Consider the following 23171-nt stretch of genomic DNA (forward strand, 5'->3'; position numbering starts at 1 on the left):
CGGGCGGATTGACCATGTTCCGGTCTTTACCCTCCGCACGGAGCCTTGCACATGACGGAACACGGCGTGCTTCCTTCCCGCTTTCCTCTCGCGTGCGCGAGACTGTGATCGCCAGCTCACAATAACACGCTTTCACACGGACGTACAGCACACGTCGCGCAGCGACGATTTTGTCGCCCTTGGAATTTATACGGAACCTCAAGGCGACGCCGACGCCGACGGCAGAAATTCGCCTGGAGTGTCCATATAACTGTTATCTCAATAAAATGCGATTTGAATTATACAAGAAATAGAGATGTAATTAGATATCATTGCCAGCTACTGCGGTGAAAAATTTACTTTGATGGGAGGGAATGTATATTGCCAGGTAAACAATCCCATAGGTCAATAGTGCGTTTGAAAAAAAGAAGGCATTTAATTTAAATGTGTTCAGGCAAGCGAAAGCCTGTTACTGGTTAAGTTCATGATAACTACGGCGTGAAGACTGCTCAGCAACAGGTAAATATTCGCTATATGAGAGCCAACATATTAATGATATGGTATATATATTTCACTTTAAGTTTTAGATGCCCAGGGAGTCGTGGCAAGTTTAATGAAGGAAACTCAGATGACGGGGAGTGCTACTTGGCTTATATTCGGCATATAAAGTGCACAGCTGTTTTTGTAGGACCTCAACCTTTACTATAGTACCTTGATGGTGCGAGAACCAGACAATTGAAGCATATTCTAATATGGGTTGAATTAGCGATTTGTATAATAAATGCTTGGTCCCTTTTGGGGCAGATATCAATGCACCAATTTGCATATTCAAGTTTATTTTACTTCATTGTTAGCATTAGACCATCATAATGTGCTTGTCAAGACGACACCTCGATATTTATAGCCCGAAACCCTTTTCAAAGGTGAGTGGTGCGTATAATAAAAAAGAGAGGATGTGGTCCTATTTGTAAATGACGTTAGAACAGGTTTGGAGAAGTTAATATTCATTTACCAGGCCTCGCACCAAGCGCAAAACATGGCGAATGTATTGGCAAAACGTAAGCGGTTCTCTGGGTTTTCAATTAGTCATAAAGCACACAATCGCCGCCACAGAATCGGGTTTTAGAACGCACGTTATTTGTCATGTCGTTTATATAGATACGGAATAACAGAAGGCCTAAAACTGAGCCCTCATGTAACCACGTAATCAAACCATTTTTCAGTAACTAGTTCTTAAAAAGTCTTCCATGTTTAATTTCACAGTTACAGAGGAACACTAGTGGCTCATCCAATGAATATAATCAACTGGGTCTACGAATAGACTATATAGACTATCTGAGTTCGCTGTATTATTTAAGAAGTCACTCTATTTGAGTTAGTATAATCATTTTTAGTGCAACATCTAGTTACTTTTTGCCACCTTTTGCATGGCAACACAGTTCGACTCCCTAAAACGGTCGTGGGTTCGAGTGCCTTAACTAACTCTCTCTTAATTAACTGTACCGTAATTAACTTCACCTTAACACTAAAGGACATGGGTTGGACTCCGATCAAAGATTGAGTGTTCGGCTCGCACCAAAAGTCATGGTTTCAAGTGTTAGCTCTATCTTAATTAAGAGTACCTTAATTAATTTCGACTTAACACCAAACGCCGTGGGTCTGAGTGCCTTAATTAACTTTATCCTAATTTAATGTGTTCAATTAACTTCGTCTTAATTAACATCAAAGGTCGTGTGTTCGACTTCCACCACAGGTAGAGGGTTCGATGACTTTGGTCACGCCAACGCCAGATTCTCCGTATGAGCCGTATAATGCTTTTTCCATTAAAGGAATGTTCCCCACCCGCCCACCATGGCTTTCAGTGGCACAGGCCTAGTGCCAGGTCCACTAAACATAAGTACACAAGTTAGTGGATGAATTGATAGCCGTCACCGTAGCACACTTGGTAATGCAAGGCACGCATAATGCGGACGTTCTGGCGTCAGCTCCCACTAAGACACGTGATCTTTTCGTCCATTTTCGCTTCCTTTTATTCATTATTTTCTACATCCTTATGTCAACCACCGCAGCCAATGCTGATGTTCGATTCATTCTCTATTGGCTTTATATTATCGTGATTAACAAAAATCGAGCCCCGTCATTGGCCTTCTTCTGTTATATATATATATATATATATATATATATATATATATATATATATATCACGTAGAAGACCAAAAACAATCATTTGTTGCGACGTTTAAGCTGGAATCTGGGCTTCATCCGGTGTACAATTTGATGCACGCAGAATGCAATTTACCCATTTTTCTCACTAAGGGTGGGAAAAAATATTCGGCGCATATGGACACCTATATCTGGCATTTACTTGCACGAAGTGCGTTCCATTAAAATCAAAATTATTTATATCTAATGCCAATGTTAAGAGGGTTGCTAATGCGTGGCAGTGAACGCGTTTTTCAAACCACTCTGAAAACGCATTCAAATGAATCGAATGCCCTTTGTGTGTGGTATACAGGGATACAACGTCCAGGGTCACTAATATGCTGCCTGAGTGGATACAAAAGTACGTTTTCTTTCAGATAGGAAGTGACTCGTATCCTTTATGCAAGAAGACAATGAAGGCGACATTCCTTCAATTAAGGAATCCACGTAACTCGAAATTTTGTCTCTTATGGGTCGAATCCAAGAAACAGTGGATCGGCCCGGCATCTCATCTTTGGGCAGCGGCAACACTGATACTGTTTTCTTTTAGAAGGTCACTGAGGGTCTTCCGAACCACTTGCTTAAATTCTTGAATGGGGTTTATTTCGATATTTTATAAAAGATGGTGTTATCTAGCTGGTGATCGGCTTTTATCTAGCCCCTGATATTCTTAAATAATATGGGATTCTTTTCTCCACGGGCTTTATAACTATGTCTCTTATGATCGAGATTTCTTCATGATTATTTTCTTCTTTAGAGAGGTTTTTGGAGAATATCCTGTCTAATCTCTTGGATTACATCCTGCTGAACTGCCTGAACACATACACACGTGTTGTGTGTGTGTGTGTGTGTGTGTGTGTGTGTGTGTGTGTGTGTGTGTGTGTGTGTGTGTGTGTTAGTAGACAGCAAATGCTGAGTTGCTCAGCATAGGTTCTGTTTTTTCTTGTTTCTCTTTTCTGCCTGCATCTCTTTTAAATAATAAGCACACGTCATACTAAAAGTGGAGCATTCATGATTGAGCATTCATGTTTTCCTAAACTAATTTGTTGTGGCTTTGTCCTCGTTGTCCTACATATGCAACACCTTTCAAGTGATCCGTATGCACAATACACAAAGAAAAAAGAACAATGGAGCACCCACGCAGTGTCGGATTCAGTGTTACGCGACGCTTTTTGCAGACAATCTATCTAACGTGCATCGTTTACGGCTCCACCAAGCGTTTTCAGGTTGGCAAACGTTTCTCTAAATCGAGTGCACAGACGTGCGTCTGTGGGGCGACAGCAGTAAGATAACGACGACTACAGTGACGACGACCGTACGACGGTCACAACATGATGACTACTGAACCCATTCGGCTCGAGCTAATTTTAGGATCCTGCATAAGTACCAGAAGAAGGGAAGGGCGACGTCAATGGGTGACTAAAATATATTACGGCAGACCTCACCTCACGATCACTGTCGGCGGTAATGCGAATAACAATCGAGCACTGTAGCGATAGGCCATACTTCTGAAGTCACGTTTATTTAAGACCTGTAGCGGCAGTTCTGAGGCTTTCGTTGCCACGGCTATATATCGCATATTCCGATGTCGTACCACTTTGCTATGGCCCTCGCTGGCCAAGGTCGCCCATGAGCGTGGAGGCGTGACGGCGATCGCATGACGCCGACGCAGTGACGATGATAGACCGAGGAAGCAACAATGTCAGCGACGAAGCGACAAAGGCGTATAACGAGGACGGCATGACGACAAGAAAATGTGGATTAGTAAATATGACGGTGATACAACAGCCACAACGTGACGATGACGGCAAGAGGACAATGAGATCACGACAACTGTAGATGTCGATAGCGTGACGGTGACAGTATGAGGGCAGCCAGAGAAAGATTTGGGCACGACTACCATGGTACGACAAAGACAACATGATGACAGGGGTGTGACTACGGATGTTTGATAATGGGTGTTTAACGACGGCGCATTGACAACGATGACATGACAACGGCGGCATAATTATGACTAAATGACGACAACGCAATGGCCATACAGTGACAAAGAAGAATTTGATTTAGATGAAGCAAAGATGCCGGTGTGACGATAATTCCATGACGAGGACTGTGTGACGATGATGTGAAACGACAGCGCGATGACGATGGCATGACGACAACGGTGTGACGACGACTGCGGGACGAGATTCGCACATCTCGGTCACAGTGACAATTATGGAACCATGACAGCATCCTGTTGACAGTATGACAAGGAATGCATGATGACGACTGTATGACAAAGTTGAAGTGACAACGACATGGCTATGGCATGAGGAGAATGGGATGACAACGAGTGTATTATGAGAATGGCGTGACGATGACTGCATCAGGAGACATGCATCATGACGATGGCATGACGACGACGGAATGACGAGAGTCGGATGACGAAGCTGTAATGAGGGATGACGATGGCACGACCTCGACGGCATTACAACGACGGTCTGACAATGGAGGCTTGATTGCAACTGTATGATGATGACGGCATTACGAGGCTGACGATCATGATTGAATGAAGGCACTATGATTACAATACAGAAGATTCACATCGAAGAAATGCCGAACGCAGTATGACGACAACGGCACAAAGACAGCGAGATTACATTACTCGGTTGACGGCGATGATAAAAAAAACGATAGCGGGGTGACAACGGCACGGCGACTGTGTGACGGCGATAGCTTACGACGACAGCATGACGAGAGTCGGATGACAAAGAAGGCATGATGATGGTGCCAAGGCCACCACGGTATCACGACTCCAAACACATACCTCGTGGCCTAAGCTATTAGCTTAGACCATAGGGTCGGTGTACAAGGCATTACGACAACCGCATGACGAGAGTAAGATCACGAAGCTGGAATGACGACCATTGAACGACTAGGGCGACATCGCTATGGCGATTTGACAACGAATGCATGACCGCTGTATCACGACGAAGGCATGATGACAGCGGCATAACGAATGTCAGATTACAAAGCTGGAATGTCGGTAATGCAGCGACCACAGCGGCAGCAGAACCACGAGCCCAACAGGCCCAAGCTATTAGACAACTTGGGTCACTGGGTTGGGGTAAAAGGCGCGACGACGACGGCATGACGAGAGTAAGATGTTGTTACAGGTATAAAACTATTTACAAACATCATCATCATCAGCCTGACTACGCCCACTGCAGGGCAAAGGCCCCTCCCATGCTTCTCCAACTACCCCCGTCATGTGCTAATTGTGGCCATGTTGTGCCTGCAAGCTTCTTAATCTCATCCGTCCACCTAACTTTCTGCCGCCCCTGCTACACTTCCCTTCTCTTGGAATTCAGTCCGTTGCCCTTAATGAACATCGGTTATCTTCCCTCCTCATTACATGCCCTGCCCTTGCCCCCCCCCCATTTATTTTTCTTGATTTCAACTAAGATGCTATTAACTCGCGGCTGTTCCCTCACCCAATCTGCTCTCTTCTTATTCCTTAACGTAACACCCATCATTCTTCTTTCCATAGCTCGTTGCGCCCTCCTCAGTTTAAGTAGAACGCTTTTCGTAAGCCTCCAGGTTTCTGCCCCGTACGTGAGTACTCGTAAGACACAGCTGTTATACACTTTTCTCTTGAGGGAAATGGCAACCTGCAGTTCATGATCTGAGAATACCTGCCGAACGCACCCCAGCCCATTAGTCTTCTCATTATTTCAGTCTCATGATCCGGATCCACGGTCACTACCTGCCCTAAGTAGATGTATTCCCTTACCACTTCTAGAGCCTTGTTACCTATCGTAAATTGCTGTTCTTTTCCGAGAGAGCTACAGATTTGTTGTTGCTTTTTTGCGTATCTGTGTGAGCAACACGTTTTTTGACAATTTGGTTGTGTTGTGCGTAAGTACGTAAACGGTATTGTATATCGTTGTGTTGATTGCTACGCTTCATTGCCCTTCCACTTGATGTTGCTATTTGCTGATATTTGTACGGTTCGTGCATTTTTTGCTTTTTTTTATTTTTCTGGTTTTACATTTATTACTGATCTCTGTTTCTAGGTGCGTGATCTTGTTACATACTCACATTTGTACGCGTTGCTTGGCTATATATTTATGTAATTTTGCCCCTCCTGCTTGGGCCCTCTTTAAGGCATGCAGCATTCTGTAAATAAATAAAGTTATAGGCCATGGGGGCAGTGGGCAAGAACGGTGAAAATAACGACGATATAGCGACCAGTAGTGCTTACGCGGGCATAACAGATTCCCGCTACGCCAACCGCTCTGCCATCGGCGATGTGTACAAGCCCAGTGATGGCAGGCGTGAGGATTTTTTTTTTAGATGACGGTGAAGATTAGCGCTTATATTGAAGATCTGTGCGCAGGTATTGATAAGCGCTGTGACAGATGTGCCATTGACTTGAACATCTAGGATGTTGTGCCTTTTTGGTAGTGTAAGCGGAGATTTTGACGGCAAATGGGACATTGCAGCACCACCTCGAGGTGCCGCTGGTGGCGAACGCTGTGCACGAAGACGAGCTTTTTAGTAGAAACGCGACTTCTTGCGTGGACCGCGATGGATAGATGGACGTTATGAGCGTCCCCTTTGGAACGGGGAGGTGGGTTGCGCCACCAAGCTCTTGTTATTATACTGCCTAATGTCCTATCTAGGTTAAACCATATAAAAAGAAAAAAAACACTATGAACTCCCAAAACGAAATTTTCTGATCCCCTATTGCGAACTGTGCTTTTGCACGTCTTCGTTTTTTGTCATTTCCCTACTTTATTTCCACCAATTCTGGAATCGCATTTTACTAATCCCTAATGCGGGCATGTTTACTTTTCCACTGCTCTCGCAGAACCGAAGGGCTTCAAGGAGGCCGGCGGTGCCTAAATCGACCTCTGCGTAGACGTCTTCACATTCTCATAAAACATGCTCCATAGTTTCCCTAGCTTTACCGCAGCAAGCACATGCTTCTTCTTCCTTCTTATATCTCGCTTTATAGGTGTGTGTTCTAAGGCATCCCGATCTTACTTCGAAAAGTAATGAGCTTCCCTTTGAGTTACCAAGAATTGTTTTTTTCCTGATTTGTTTTTTCCTCTTAAGTAGCAACTCATGGCAGGTTTCTTTTCCCTTACCGCCACCCATGAGATTATTTCAGTATTTCTGACTTTCCGTTTGACGTTCTTTGTTGCTGTGTTGCCCACCCTACAGGCCCCATACTTGCTGGTAAGCTTCCTAGTTCTTTTCCTCCAGTGTGAGTCAATGTTTTTCCTGTACAGATACCTCAACACTCTCCCAGCCCATTTACTTTTTTCCGTATTCCTCAGTTGTTCTTTATGTTCAATTTTACTGCTAGCTTCCCTCACTTCAAAACTATTCCAGCCCATATCACCCTGCACAGCTTCATTTGTAGTCTTCCCGTGAGCGCCCAATGCGAGGCGACCCCCTGACATTTGGTTCCCATCGAGTCCTGATTGCACCCTTGATTTAAAGCGAACAACCGCATTTCCAAAAGTAAGTCCGGGAACCATTACACCTTTCCACATACCTCGGAGCACCTCGTACCTATTGCGAGGTGCTCCGAGATATCGTGCTCGCCTCCGCCGCGATGAATGGATGGATGGATGGATGGATGGATGGATGGATGGATGGATGGATGGATGGATGTTATGAGCGTCCCCTTTGGAACTTGGTGTCCCCAAGAGCTTGGTGGGTTGCGCCACCAAGCTCTTGCTATTATACTGCCTAATGTCCGACCTAGGTTAAACAATGAAAAAAGAAAAAAAAACACCATGAACTACCACGCCGAAATTTTCTGATTCCCTATTGCGAACTGTGCTTTTGTAAGTCTCCGTCTTTCGTCGTTTCCCTACTTCCAACAATTCCCCAATCGCCTCTTACGATGTGGCGATGTGGCGAGCGCCATCCGGTGGTGTCGCAAGGAACAGGGCGCGCCACTTTTTGGCGTCCGAGAGCTACGCGCGCCGGCGCAAGCAAGCCCCGGATTCCTTGGCCGGTCTATAAATGGTAGAAACGCCGGAAAACGGGCTTTTACAGCGAAGCTGCTTATGCGGACCCTGTGCCGTCTTTCTCGGACTTCGCTAAAAAGGTGCGCCGTGACCTAGCGGGAGAGCAAAATAACACCTCAACAGGGGTAAAGGGGTTTCAGTGACCCCTTTCTGTGTGAGAATGCTATCTTATACGTGAATCTTATACTGTTGTCACACGGTGCATTTTGAGCGTCGAGCCAGATCGGCATCGAATTTATCGACGATCTACGCCAGCCTCCCGCGAAAGAAACAAATGTTATGCCGGTGGTTTGCGGCCAACAAACAGAGCCCAGCGCTTGGATACCGGCACTTCTTGCGCCAGCAAGTGTCGGCAGCCACGTCAATCGCCAAACCAATTCAACCATTCGCCAAACGAGTGCTAACACCCGCGCATCTCCAGTGGTGGGCCTTGCGCCGAATACACGGAGTTTTGGATTAGTGGCCGAGGAAGAAGCTGCCTACCGCGAGCGTCAGCGAGAGTTGGCTCGTGAACGGGCTCGTCCTCGTAGGGCCGACCCCGAGCTGCGCGCCAGAGATGCCGAGCTTAAAGGCAGCGCCGACCATCAGCAAATACAGCATTACACTAATACTGAATTGAATGGTTCAAAACTCGGCGTAACTAACACAGCTTTGTTGTTAGACCATCTTCACGGATTGGAAGGGCAGAGATTTTTTTAGTTTCCGCGTAAAAGAACTATATTTTCTCGTATATTCAAATTGCAATCCGACAGCACCATGTCTGTAGGCTGTGTAAGTGTTACTTTACGACTTTTTCACGTATATTATTTTGAGAAATTCAATTAGTTTAGTAAATTCTTTGCGCTAGGTGGACCTACATGGTTGGATATGCGTGGCTGGGTTTGAATCGTTTGGAATCATTTTTGCGAAAACGACGGTCAACGCGGGACGCCGAAACAGGAGTTTCTGCGGCACGGAGCCCTTAACGCTATCGCGTTAACACCTGGTCCCTACGCCATCAGTTGTACTTTATATAAAATTTAGGGAATTTCTATGTCCTCGGCTCGAGGATTTCTTTAGACATGCCGATGACATGGTAAGCTTCCTCTGTAAGACATGGTAAGCTTCCTCTAGAGCCACACAGCTTCAATTCCAAAGATAACTAATTATGGAGCACTTAAGAGAGAGAGAGTACACGGATATAAGGCAATACCTTACATGACGCTGATTATATATTATTTGCAAAAGTACTTATAAATAGGATGCAGGTAGTTATTGCTAAATTAGTAGGTGACCACCAAACATGTCCAAGCTTTTCTGATTTTACTCAGCTAGCCAAAACTATCACCCTTCTAAGTTATACTCGAATTTCGCCTTTACTCGGAACCGCTTTGCTTGAGCCCACTTTGCAACTCAAGCATGAGAATACAGGTACACTGACGAGGAAGTGGATGTAGTTCTGGCTTATGCTGGTCACAATGTGTTGTTTTGCTTTGATAAACGCCACTATCAGTTTCTGTGAAATGGCAAGTGCTAGTGTAGATTGCCATAAAACATAATGAGGTGCGAGCAGTAGCAATGCCTGCATTCTCGAATATTCATTGGAAGCCGTCTCCAGTGCGCCATATTGGCGTGTCTCTAGATAACTTCCGTAATAGTGGTCCTCACTGGACGCCTATGATAACCGCTAACCGTCGTAAGATGTCGTCCTGACACGGAAGTGACTTCTCCATCTTTACAGCGAAGCTGTTTTCCTCTAAACCCCATATGCATCCCCGACATGCGTTCCGAGGGGGTACCCTGGCCGGCCTAGGCCCGTATCACCGCGCGTGGAGAGTAAGTAATGCGTGGGCAGATGGCGGAGATAGTGCAATACCGGGCCGACCCTACATGCGTTCCCTAGGGCGGGGGGAGGGGGTACCTGCACGAATTATGTCCGTATCACGGCGCGCGGACAGGAATTTGTGGGCTGATCCCGGAGACAGTACGATATCGGGCCGCATACGTTTCCAAGGGCTGTACCCTGACCAGCTTGCGTCCGAATCACGTCGCGTGCGCATTAATGCGTGGGCCAATCCAGGAGATAGTGCAATACCGGGACGACCCGCGGCGGATGTGAAGCAGGCTTCAAGCACTACTCCAACTTCCAAAAATAAGTTTACTGTCTCTGCTCCAAATAGAACCATATAAATTCGGCATTGTAAGAGAAACACTATATATACATGGTGTCCCAGCTAACTTTAGCGTGAGCTTAAGTATATGCGAATGCTGGGTAGCTGGACCGAACGAACCCAGGTGATGTTGTTTGTCGTCGCTTGGAGATACCCAGATTATCTTTTTTTCTACCGAATCACATAATGAGTCCATATATTTAATCAGCTTCTCAAATATTATGATTAGATGAAAAGTGTGAATGAGAAAATTGCAGAGCGACATGAATAACTCCCGATACAGTTTTCTGTTGCTCAATACACGCTACATAAAAGTGTTTTTCCGAGCGCGAAAGAAGCCCGCAAATGCACGCAAAATTGCCACATGACTGGCAGCTCGAGGCATTTTGCGTGTATTATTGGTGCAGCAACAAGTGCAGCAGGAAGTGTAACTTGCTGCTGCACTGTTTTTCTTTTATTATTTGCAAGTGTACACGTGCACATACTGCTGACTATGCCCGCGTGCGCATGCCCATAAAAACGGCTGTGCGCTTATATCTGTGTTTATTCTGACGAAGGCCGTGCCGCGGCCGAAACGTTAAGAACATTAAAAATGCAATTTCGTAAGTGTGCGCCTTCCTTCCTTCAACTACCTATGCACCGGACCTACAGAACGTTTCCTTGAATTTATATATATATATATATATATATATATATATATATATATATATATATATATATATATATATATATATATATGTATTCATCCACGTTAGTTTAAGCTGGGGAAGAGAAAACATAAACACCTTATCAGAAACAGTTAAATAAGATAAGCCACGCCACTGCATGTCAGCGTTTACTTATTTTGTGACCTTTCCCTTCCACGTCTGGGCCAACTCGAAACCGTTGCACGTGTAGCTGCGTCAAATCAGCGTGTTTTCCGAGCAACCAAAAGCACTGTCAAAGGCTCCGTAACACATGTGCCGCAGCTACGCGCCCGTAGCTTCCCCTCCATTGCCGGAAAGCGTCGTCCGCGAGCATAGTGTTTGTAGTTGGCCTTGATGCGCTCTATTTGTTTGAAATTCTCTTTCACGAATAATAAGAGGGGGAAAGTGTGCAGCGGCGGTGCATGTGCAGGTGGCCTGCGCTTCTGTGGTTATGACGTCACGCGCGTCGGAGGCGCCACAGCGGCTGCAGCGGTGGCTGCGACAGATGCATGGGAGGTGCGGTTTGACCTCGGCGGCGCTTGTGTTGGCGTTGGGTGGTGCCAAACGAAAAAAAAATGAATGATTTCATAACGTATGCACTCCGTGTATATGCAGCCCATGTATGCAGCGTAAGCAATGCGCTGATAATCCGTCCTCATATACATGTTGTGGTCCAAGGAATTTTCTTTTTTGCAAGAGCCAAGGCACGCGTTATATACCGTGCTTCAATGCTGATTTATTTTTGGCAGGTCTCGCACTGCTGTACTTTAGTGTATGTGCCCTTGCCCCTCCATCACATGTTACGAATAGGAAGGGTAAGGCACAAACATATATACAACTATTTACATGTAAATATTTATTGATAGACGAGCAGGGTGATACACACTTCACAGTGATAAGAACTCTAGTAAGCAGCCTGCGAATTCTTTATCCCTCCTTCGCGCACGGTCTAGTCCAATTGTTCCGTAACAGTATTCAGGCTTTTCATGGGATATTTGCAGGTTTTATTTTGTGTTAATCATTGAATGCCTTTAGAAGGAACCTTTTTCTTCCAGTTCAGATGACAGGCCTCTGCCTTGTGAACATGTTAAAGTGAAAATTGGACATGCGATTGTTTTACTTTAAGAACATCTGTCATCAATTTTTCATTGCTCTTATTTCAGCATGTATTGCATCCCATCTAGTTTTTCTTCCCTTTCCTTTTTTTTCATTTCAAGCGTAGCTGAAAAATTGCCTCTATTGGGAGAAAAAGCTGTTTTATTATTATTTTTATTATTATTATTTTGTCGTGACGCATTTTATTTTTGGCGCATTTTATGAAGAACTGTCGAAAATGTGCTTAATAGCACATCTTCCGATATCCGGCTCCTCACGTTGAAAGTCACATTAATTCTGCCTATCATTTGTTCATGTTGCTGCGCGACCTACTCATTATGGAGAAGTTGCATGATGGACAGACAGGCAGAGCCAACTCGATCTGCTAGGTCTGTCTTTCGTCGTCATAGCCTCAACATCGTCGTGTTACTAGTCATCGTCGTATCACCAGTCATGATGATCAGGAGTTCTAAACTCCAGAAGGAAGGGACTGCCGGTGGCATGAAAGCATGGGCTTTCTGAAAACGCACACTACCTCACTAAGCGCATCTTCCTGTAGCGTCAATATGGTCAGCGTTAGCAATCCAAGAGCCAGGAGCAAAATTTCTCCTCGAAGAAGTGTCACAGTGCATGAGAGAGGGCTATACCAGCATCTGCATAATTGAATGCCAATAAATATGGAAAATCAATTCTTCAGTATACCGCAAGGTAGAACAATTCACCCTCATGCCGCGAGCTGCTAGCTTCCTTATTAGGTGAGATGGTTGAGCGACCACACCAGAAGTGTATGAGTTGGTGCTGTGTTCAATCCCCAGTCCACGATGATTTATTCTTCAAATTCTAAGGGTAGTTTTCTGATCAGAAAGTCTGATCAGAGGAATTCCTGTACTTACTACCCGCAATTCACATGTACTTAACGATCATAGTTCTAGTTCTCTTGAGTATTTTTTGAAACAACCTATATGCTACAAATGGTGTAGCCTTTGCCATGGCTTCTATTTTAGCGATTGGCGTCACTGCAGTGGTGTTCAAGGTTGCTGGAGAAAGAAATAAGTACAAGATTGTTGATCTGCTGAAGCACCTTTTACAGCGAAGCTGTATATACCTACGGTTCCTTGTATTGTGAACAATAAATAAAGCTGAGCGTGGGCCGATCCCTGCGATAGGGTAATACCGGGCCGACCCGCGGTGGTGGGGAAGCAGGCTTCAAGCACTGCGCCCCTAATAATAAATAAAATAATGAATTAGAATTAATTAGGTAAATTAAGATAATTTGATTCAAGTCAATGAGTATACTAGAATCGTTTGTGAACAGCACATGGACTCGCGAGCAGGGGGCGTTGCCATGTGCACAAAGGACAAAGTTAATGTACAGCCATACACCTTTGAGTCGCAAGAGGTCAATGCCAGTGTTTGTGTGGATGTCTGTGCCGCACAAACGAAAGATGGAATTGTGATATTCACTGTGTATATATATCAAGGCACACCCAAATATGATATCGATAAGTTCGTAACCACGCACTCTGCATGGTTTAGCCGTGACGACACTACCTCGGTGATCGTCGTTGAGGCTGCAATGTGGACATTTCAAAACCAAACAAAAAATGGTTCACTCAGTCTGTGCTCGAAGTGTTTTGGTTTTGAAGTGCCACACCAACCTAAGTCACTCAACTACTCAACAATGGCCGTGTATAGGTTAACATTTGACCGAGAATCTGTTTAAGTTTGTAACCGAACCAATCAGTAATCACAGCGATCACAAAGATATTGTCACGAGTATAAAACTATTTACGCGTTGTATTTACAAAGCGTATATACACAGCTGCCGAAAATTCCGAGAGGCTCTTGCCACTTCGTCCTCTTCACCGTCGACGACCTTGCTTTCTCGACCTCTACAATATCATAACTACCATCGCCAAATGATGAAAATAAATTCATGTACCCTTGTCTAATTCTGTGTGATGTGATACAGCATTGCTGGTCATCCACCGTCACAGAGTAGAATGGCTCCTCAATTTTTTGAAGACGAGCTAGCTGTAAAGATCGTCTGAAAACTCTCGCCAATCGGCCTCTTTGAATAACTGAGAAAATGTAAATGTCATAAGGCGGATAAGACCTAACAATTCAACTCAGTGATAGGTAGGTTTGGCCAAGTTGTTGGTTGTAATACATTTCTCTCTATAGCGCCGACCGAATGCGGAAGTTATCAATATAGACGCGTAAGCGCATGCGCTTGTTGTCTTTTCACACGAATGTCAATTGCAAAAGCAAGCGTATATCTAAAAATTGGTATTAATAGATTACAGAAGACGTTTTATATTTGCCATCCTGAACGACGGAAGCAGTGAGAACACCCATCGAAATGCATATGTTAATGACCTCACCTATCCCTCTTGGTTGGCGTTTTTACTATTTCATTCTATTCAACATGCCTCCTTCCGACCAGACGAGAAGTAGCCGAAACATTGATTTCATTGGTCAGACTTATCTCGACCTTTTCGTATGTGCGGAAATGAACACAACGCTCCAGTTCTTCGCCATAGGGCATGTGTGAAACAGCAAGAAAAGCAGTTACCACAGAATTGCATTTTCGCGGTCTCTGCCGTCATTCCAGAAAAACTACGGCTGTTTTGTAGAATGTTTAAGATAACGTGCAATAGAAAAAAAAGTTACCAAGCACTTTCATGGCCAGGGGCGCTGTAACGCAAAACTATTCCAAACTTTTCTATTCCAATTCCGCAACCAGCCCTCCGCGATTGGTCAAAAACTAGGGTGGTTGCTTGGGCTAGTTGGTAATTCATGATCAAAAATAACGTACAGCGCAAAGGACCAGGACAGCGATAGACGACATACACAGCGCTGACTTCCAACAATATTCAATATTGTTGGAAGTCAGCGCTGTGTATGTCGTCTATCGCTGTCCTGGTCCTTTGCGCTGTACGTTATTTTTGGTCAAAAACGTTTTTGGACCACCCCCACTTCACCTGTCTGTTCCGCGACGTCCCGAAAATCGCGATAGCTCTCCGTATGATATGACGTGGGATTGCCGCTAATTATGCCTGATTTGACCGAACCAAACAAAAACAGTTATTTGGGATTCGACACCTTCTCGCCAATAGCCCTCGGCTATTGGTGAAAAGTTTTCGGGCTGCACCCACTTCACCTGCCTGTCACGCGACGTCACAAAACCGCAAGAACTCACCGCGTCAAAATGACGTGCGCGCGTTAAAGATGTATTAATATGCCAAACTGAATTTTCATCTGAACAGCCGCAGGCTTCCCCGTTCCGAAAGGAATAAAAGATGGTCGCCGCCAATCGCTCAGGCACTGCGTATTCGCGCCTGCCCGAGAACATGGGTTTATTTGCGTACAGTAAAACCTTTTGTATGGCCGTGTAACGTTCTCGAGCACTTTCTGCACGTTTACGACCTCGCTCTGCCAACTCTTCTTTGATGAGGATCCGTTTTAGCGTCATTCTTAAGCTTCCGTTGCATGCCGCCGCGATTGTCGACGAGCCACCGCAAGCTAAGTAAGAGAAAGCGAACCAATCGCAGACGCTGGCACCACCCTCTTCATCAAGTTATCGATTTTCAGTGCAGTGACTCGGCCCCATTGAATCCCTCTCCACTTGAACTTGCCCCTCGCCTCACGCCAGCCAATTAATAACACAAGCTGCTCAATGTAGGTAATGTTATTCGTTTTTCAAGCAAATAAAAGTGACCTCCTGTGAACGAGAACAGTGTTTGATTGGTCTGTTCACATAACCCTGCGGGTGACCGCCCAATGCTTCCATCGGCTGTTGCGCAAATTTGACGTCGGGAGATTTGAATAAAAACATATTGGAATAGTTTGACGTTATAGGGCCCCTGTAGTGCGGGTTCGAGTAGTTTGTGGAAAAAAAAAAAGGAAACGCACGTTACCGTGGCGCACATGTGAACGAGCCCTGTTTCGCACGGGCTCAGTATACAGTTCTCACAGCTCATACAAAGTTCACAAAAGTGAGATCGTACGGACCATACGCATATCCAGAAGTTTTATGACGCCTGTTGGGAAAGAAGGCTGCTCTGAGCAATTTCTTTTTTGTAGCGTGTTCGTGTTTTCATTTACGACAGTATAACTGCATGCGCCTTCAAGATCATTTAGCCAACGCTGTAACGCATCCGACAAGCATCAACAACATACGTGCGCTGCTACGTTCTTTCGGAATTAGTAATACGATTACCGCATTATCGAAAACGCATTAGTGACCCTATCGAACTGCCGCCGTAGCCTAGCCGCTATGACGTTGTGCTGCTGAACTTGAGCTGGCGTTTTGGACCCCAATCGCAGCGGCCATGTTTTGATGGGGCAAAATGCAAAAGCACTCGGTGCTCGTATTCAGGCACACAATAAAGTACCGCAGGTGGTCAAATTTAATGCCGCGTCTCTTACTACTAAGTTGACTACAGATCGTTCATAGACAAAAGGACCGAAAGAACGGCAAGCGACAGCGCTTGTCGTCGTCGTTCTTTTGGTTCTTTTGTCTATATACGCGCTGTAGTCAAGTTTGCAATACAAAACCAACTAGCCCGCACCCAAACCCTGTCTGTCACTACGCTGCGCCTCATGATCAGATTGTGGTTCTGGCAGGTAAGACACAATAATGCGACTTGAATGACAATAGCAGCGGTGAAAATTTCAGGAAACTTATAGGGCAATATCGCGCTTAAGAGGAAGCTTTAGCTAAATACATGTAAAAGGAGAATTCGTTTTTCTCGGCAACCACTGCACAATATTCGACGAGGTTTGTTGCATTTAAAAGAAAAACTTAATATCTAGTGACTGTTGGTTTCGAACTTCGGAGTTAAGTCGTCAATCTCTTATTAAAAATTGTCAAAAATCAAAAATTTTCAAGAAACGAAACCACCAAGTTTACAACTCTGTAACTCAAGAACGAAAAATGATAATACAATTCGGTGAATTGCATCTAATAGTACATCTAAAGCGGACTAAATTGATATGTTACACATGAATATAGAAAAATTTACTAATATGGAAATATAGCTTGTGCAGAACCCTTGTAAACATCGTAACAAATTCACGCAAAATGTAAAATGACATATTGAATTTGTCCGCTCTGAATGATCTAATGGATGCCGTTGACAGATCCGCGATATCTATTTTTGCTGCAAAGCTATGAATTTGTAAACTTCATGTTTCCATTTTTTTGAAACTGTCGAATATTTGAAAATCTTTTTAACAAAATTCAAGCCCTAAATCGAAATTCCGCTTCACACAGTCACTAGAATTTGAATCGAAATTCCGCTTCAAACAGTCACTAGAATTTACCTTTCTCTCTTAAATGCAATAAATTTCATTAAAATCGGTCCAGGGGTTATCTCAGAAAAACGCTTTTGCGTTTTACATGTATTTGAATCGGCCGCATCGGAGTTGGGTCAGAGCTAAAGCTTCCTCTTATAAACATTCTCCTGGATGTAGAAGTAACTGTCTTCCCTGTGGGGTCCCATACGAATGCTGACGCAGTGGATAAGGCTGTTTAAGTAATATCTGGCTGAGTCAAGCTCCGTGAAAGCAACATGCATCTGACGTCGCAATATAAAATTTCTTTTCGTAACAGCCACGCAGAGCGGCACATGTGTTCTGTCGCAACAGCGGCGACACCAGGTCAAGGGAGAGCCGTGTCCATAGCGCTAGGGATGTTTTTTGCGCTGTTGCGAGCACTTCCTGACTGTACAGGCCAACGCATAAAAGCATGAAGACATAAATTTAATGAACTTGCGGCTTCATTTGGTCTTATTCTAATATTTATTTATTTTGGCAACACGTGTCAAGGAGTTAATTAGTTTTTATTTTCACGTTTTTCAATGATATAGCTTAGTTAACTCAGAATGTAACTAGACGTATCGAGCCCCGTAACGACAATGCGCGATAAGCCCAACATGGACGCGCTCGTTTCGCTGGCGGTTCTAGTGTTCGCCACTCCCCGCTCGATCAACTGGCGCTTTCGTTGTCTTCCGAGTACGTTCTTTTTTTGTTTTGCGCTGTGCTTCTTTGCCCCGCGTTGCCTTGCACTTGCAGGCTTGCGCACGTGTCTATTGCGGTTTCCAGCAGAGCGTCTTGTGCTGAGCGGTGATAAATCGTCAGTAACACAACATATATGTCGCTTACGATGAAATGTTTATTTCTACGTACAAGGATGCGTGTACTATTGTCACAATTGAAATATTGGTTGTAGGGAATTTTGAAGAAAAGCTTGTTCCGTCGCCTGGCGGAAGCGTCGCGTCATACGCACGGTACATACGCACCGGGTCGGCAAAAAGCTTTTCAAACGGCGCTGTGTAAGTTTTAGCATTGCTCTATTTGGAAATGCTGGTACAGCTATAACAATTATGCGAATCTTCTTCGTTGTCGCTCACGCCATTTGCTGATGTCTGCCTTGACACTTTCCATATGGATGTGAATCGCGGCGCCGCCGCCTCACTCCGTTGCAAGTGCGGCCGGCGCCCGCCGCTGACGACGCAAAACAAAAGCACGCTTCAGGCTGTCGCTGGCATTGCCTACTTTATGGTGCACGTTGGCGAGCAGAAATAAAGCACTCGAGTAGCTATACGTCGCAGAAAAAAAAGGAATACAGTAGGTAGGCTTAGGCTTGCTTCTGGGTAGAGGTTCCGCTGTAGTTAGATCGTACTGCATACTTGATTAGCTCAAGCAGCCTAGGTGACTGCCACCGCCCCGTTTCAAAGGGGAGGCTAACAAATCGTCATCATCATAGTCATCATCATAGATAGGTTTACATAGCAAATATGGATAGCTGATGAATTAAATGTCACTAAAAAGCACAAGTCGCATTCGGCGTACGAAGGGCCACAACGGCTTTGGCATGATCTGTACTTGTGAAGTACTCAACCTCCACCGCTTTACCTTATCTTCATGAACTAGCCAGTAAAAAGCCAAGAAATATGCTTCATGAAATGGTCTGTGCAATTAGTGACAGGCTCAGGCACGGAATGCAACGAGTTGATTTCACCAAATTTTTTGTGCCGCACTTCCCTCGGCCATTATAGGCCAACTGCAACGAAATTTTCTACCGCGTAGAAAGCGTAGTTTCATATAGTTTAGACACGCTGTAGCCTCCGTGCAAAATCTTACGCTTGAAATTCAGCTCAATCCATCACAAACAGCTCGCAAAAAGCGATGTTTTTCATAGCGAAATTGAAAAAGAACGACGCCGTTATCGCCAGGCGGAAGTGACGTACACTGAAGAATTTGGAGAACCAGCGCCCGTGCTGTCTGCTTTCCTTACTTGTATTCCGCTCCGGTCTATCAGTTGTGAACAGGTCCTGTACGTCTGCTTGTCACAGAGTTAGTATACTTTCTTAGCTGCTTCGTGCGCTGTGACAAGGTTGTTGCGCGCCTGCGATGTTGTTTTAATGCAAAGTATTCTCCGAGTCCAGCCGGTTTTCTCTACCTGGCTGTCTACGTTCAGCAGCAGGGCCTCGATTTGTTCTGCCTCCGCTCAAAGAAGAGCGTATTGGGGCGGCCAAGCTAAAGGTGTGGTATAGTCAAGCTTAACGCGGACGCGATCCACGCATGGCGCAGTTACGCTAAATCGGCGAAAATTGGACGCTCTACATTGTTGTGTGGCTGACGCGGGAATAGAACACGACCTGTCTCAGGCTGCAGCAGTTGGTAAATAAATTAAATAATATGGTTTCACGTGCCGGAACGACTTTCTGATTATGAGGCACGCGGTAGTGGAGGACTCCGGAAATTTCGACCACCTGGGGTTCTTTAATACCCCTGTCAAACGGGCAAGTTAAGTGCACTTACGGGGAGTGCACTTCGGGACTTTGAGTCACACTTTAGGCAACGCGCTTCTTAACGGGAAAACAGAGTGCACTCGCAGGGAAAAAAAATGGCGTCAGACTAAGAGCGCGTTTTTAAAGATGTAAATTAACAAGAGAAAGCTGCTAAAAAGCGATTGTTTTAAGTAGAATTATATATAAAAACAAACTTCATCTATTTGTCTCAACAAAAAACGAAGATGTTTTTATTATAAGTGTGTTGCAAGTCAATGCTGTCCAAGACGAATGCCTAGCCAATCCAAAACAACATGGCGGCGTGCGGCGAGGCGGCAGTTGATCCTGCTCATGATCCTGCTAGAACAGAATATGAGCGAGTATATATGAGCAAAGACGGTGAGTTAGATATTTAGCTACACTGCAAAATGCCACGCACACGGCTCAAAGCACGACCGGTGTGGTCAGCACGCTTTCACACCAAAATAAACACGAACTGAATGAACATGGCGGCGCCGCAGTGCCGCATCATTCTGGCGCCGTTAGTTGCGTACATGATAAATTCGTTTCTTTATTGTGCTGTTTCGCTTCTCGCTAAACACAAATTATATTGTTAACAGCTGCTAAATAACTGAAATGAGCTTTTGTGTCCTTTTTCTATGCATTACATTTTGCGTCGTTGAAAGCGTTGGTGGCGAGGCTAGGTACTCCTTCAAACCATTGGCGGCGAGGCTACGCACTCGGCCAGCAAAGTGTGTTCCGTGAACGTACTCCGACTTGAGTGCAGTCATCTGAGAGTACACTCCGCTGCGACGTTAAGATTTGAGAAAGTGCACTTAAAAACCGAGTGCACACGCCGTAAGTGCACTTAACTTGCCCACTTGACAGGGGTATAACGTGCACCTAAATCTAAGTAGACGGGTGTTTTCGCATTTCGCCCCCATCGAAATGCGGCCGCGGCAGCCGGGATCTGATGCCGCGACCTCGTGCTCAGCAGCCCAACACCATAGCCACTGAGCAACCACGGCGGGTCCACAGCAACTGGAACAGGGTGCATCGCGCGCTAGCTTGGTTGAGCAGCAGCATGCTGTTCTGGTTCACTGAAGCGATCGTGTTGCGTTTGCGCCTTCGACAAACAAATAAGCGCTCTAATTAACACAGAAAGTTGGGCTAGTTGGTGTTGACGCATGTGCTGAGACATATAGTTACTACCGCTAAGAAGACTAACGGAAAAAAAGTTGGGACAGGACAGAGCGCTTGTTTTCTGAACAAAGCCTCTCAGTTGACTAGAGCTCTGTCCTGTCCCAACGTTTCTTTTTTTCGTTAGTCCTGTTAGTGCTAGTAACTAAGCCTCAGCAAATAAGCGCTCGCTCGGCGCGCACTAGTCCGCTAGCGCTGCGCCAATACCTGATCGCCGAGCTGCTGCGGGTCACGTTTAAAGTGTCAAATAATATTTTAGAAGTCTTACCGTCGTTAGGCTGTTTCACGTGGCGCGATTTTAAGTCAGCGACACAGCGAATTCCCTCGATCAGCGACCGCCGCGACGTCGTGGGCTCTCCGCGACTGGATTCCAACAAGTAGCTCGCGCCATCTCTGAGTCGCAGCGATCGGCGCGATGGGGGAGGCGCAATGTGTGACGAAACAAAGCACCGTCAAAATAGGCCCTTTTCTGTTTTACCGCGCGTGGGAAGCTCTGTGGAGCAATGTCGCGCGCCAGTTTTAGTTAGGTTAGCGCCTGCGGCTTAGGAACTTCATAAACATTTTTTTTCTTTTTTTCCGCTTACACCAACTCGTTTAAAATGAGAAGCTTCACGCTATCCAGGTCGGGAGGAGGACGGCGCTTCAACATAAGGCACGTACCCACTTCAACGACACGGTCGTCAACCTTTGCATCGCTACAAATTTTGCCAGCTGCTTGTACATGCACACTCAATACTAACTTGTTCTTCTGCAAAAGCAAATACTCAAGCAGGAAAAAAGTTGTTGCTTCCATAGTAACAACGAAACTAGAGTGTACTAAACGAAACCACACCACCGGCGCCGCTCAAGCCGCACGCTCATACTTGCGGTGTTGTGCAATATCTCACCCACCGCATATGCCAGTTGTCGTAAAGTCTCCACGCTTTTAAACGTTAAAAAATGGTGTACTTATTGTATTATCGAATAATAATAGGAAAATTTGAATATTTGACTAGTGTCCATGCTGTTTTTATTTAATGATGCAGGCATGGATACTTTGTGAGCAACCTTGCGCATCGCTGCGACGGAAATCGCGCTGCGGCAAACGCGTGTGAAAGCTGTCAGCGAAAATCACTCTGCGATGTGCGCGGCAGAACGATCTTTTTCGCGCCGATCGCGCAATGTGAAACAGCCTTCTGGCATTGCGTATCCGACTTCACTGGCCGCTTCCTGGCACGCTGGAAGCGCCGGACTTGTAGACCGATCTAGGGAACTTACATGCAAGCAAAAGTTCTCTTTAATGTAGGCTCCGTAGACCGATCAGACAACTACCGCCATCTGTAGAAACGGATGATAAGTAGCTGTCCGGACTAGAGGGTCTCGGTGCTAAGCATGAATGAACTCGCCGCCAGACAGGCCGGACTTCACCCATTCGCTGTCGCGGCACTGCATTCCTCCATGGCTTGCCGCCGCATCTACACCGTGGCCGCCGCGTCTCGTTCTCCTTCGTCACAAATGCAGCATGCGGTTCCTGCTCGTTTCTGGCGCTGAGTCAGAAAGGATTTCCTTCGCCTACTTCGACGCGTCTGATGTAGAGACGCGCGAAACATGTCGAAGATGATGCACTACCGAAATTGATCGCGCGAGAGTATCGCCCTTCAGTACAACTTCCCTTTGATTGTTACCTTTGGCTTGTTACCTTTGTTTGTTACCAATGCCATCGCGGCATTTCGTCAACTCGAGAAAGCGTTTGCCAAGCAGATCTTGATGGGTGAGTGACGGTGCTGTTGAAGCGCAGCTTCGCCTACTAGTTTACATGCTTTGTGCGCGTTTGCTGGTCCGCGTCGCACTTGCCTGCCGTGCCGCGGTGCGCGCTTGCTCTCGGAAAGATGGAACAGGAGAGATGTGTTCGGCCTTCCTCTACTCAGCGTTGTGTGCTGCACAGCCATTGCTTGTGCTCGAGTACGTATTCGACCACCGGACGGCCGCGCAACGCATCGGCATTCTTGCAACAGCTCAAATCACGAGCGCAACAGGGACAACGCACGCCGA

At 45.6% G+C, this 23171-nt stretch overlaps 1 protein-coding gene and 1 pseudogene across 1 annotated transcript in view; both read right to left on the reverse strand.

Annotated features, from left to right (window-relative positions):
* Positions 1 to 21508, reverse strand: part of LOC142592599 (ATP-binding cassette sub-family C member 2-like) — a 244672-nt gene extending 223164 nt beyond the window's left edge. The window contains exon 1 of the mRNA XM_075704136.1: positions 21409 to 21508. The gene's annotated coding sequence lies outside the window, so the exon portion shown is untranslated. The remainder of the gene's footprint in view (positions 1 to 21408) is intronic.
* LOC142558644 (U2 spliceosomal RNA) lies at positions 10251 to 10375 on the reverse strand (annotated as a pseudogene).
* Positions 21509 to 23171: the final 1663 nt, after the last annotated feature.

The sequence above is a fragment of the Dermacentor variabilis genome, chromosome 9 (assembly GCF_050947875.1).
Source record: "Dermacentor variabilis isolate Ectoservices chromosome 9, ASM5094787v1, whole genome shotgun sequence".
Classification (NCBI taxonomy): Eukaryota; Metazoa; Arthropoda; class Arachnida; order Ixodida; family Ixodidae; genus Dermacentor; species Dermacentor variabilis.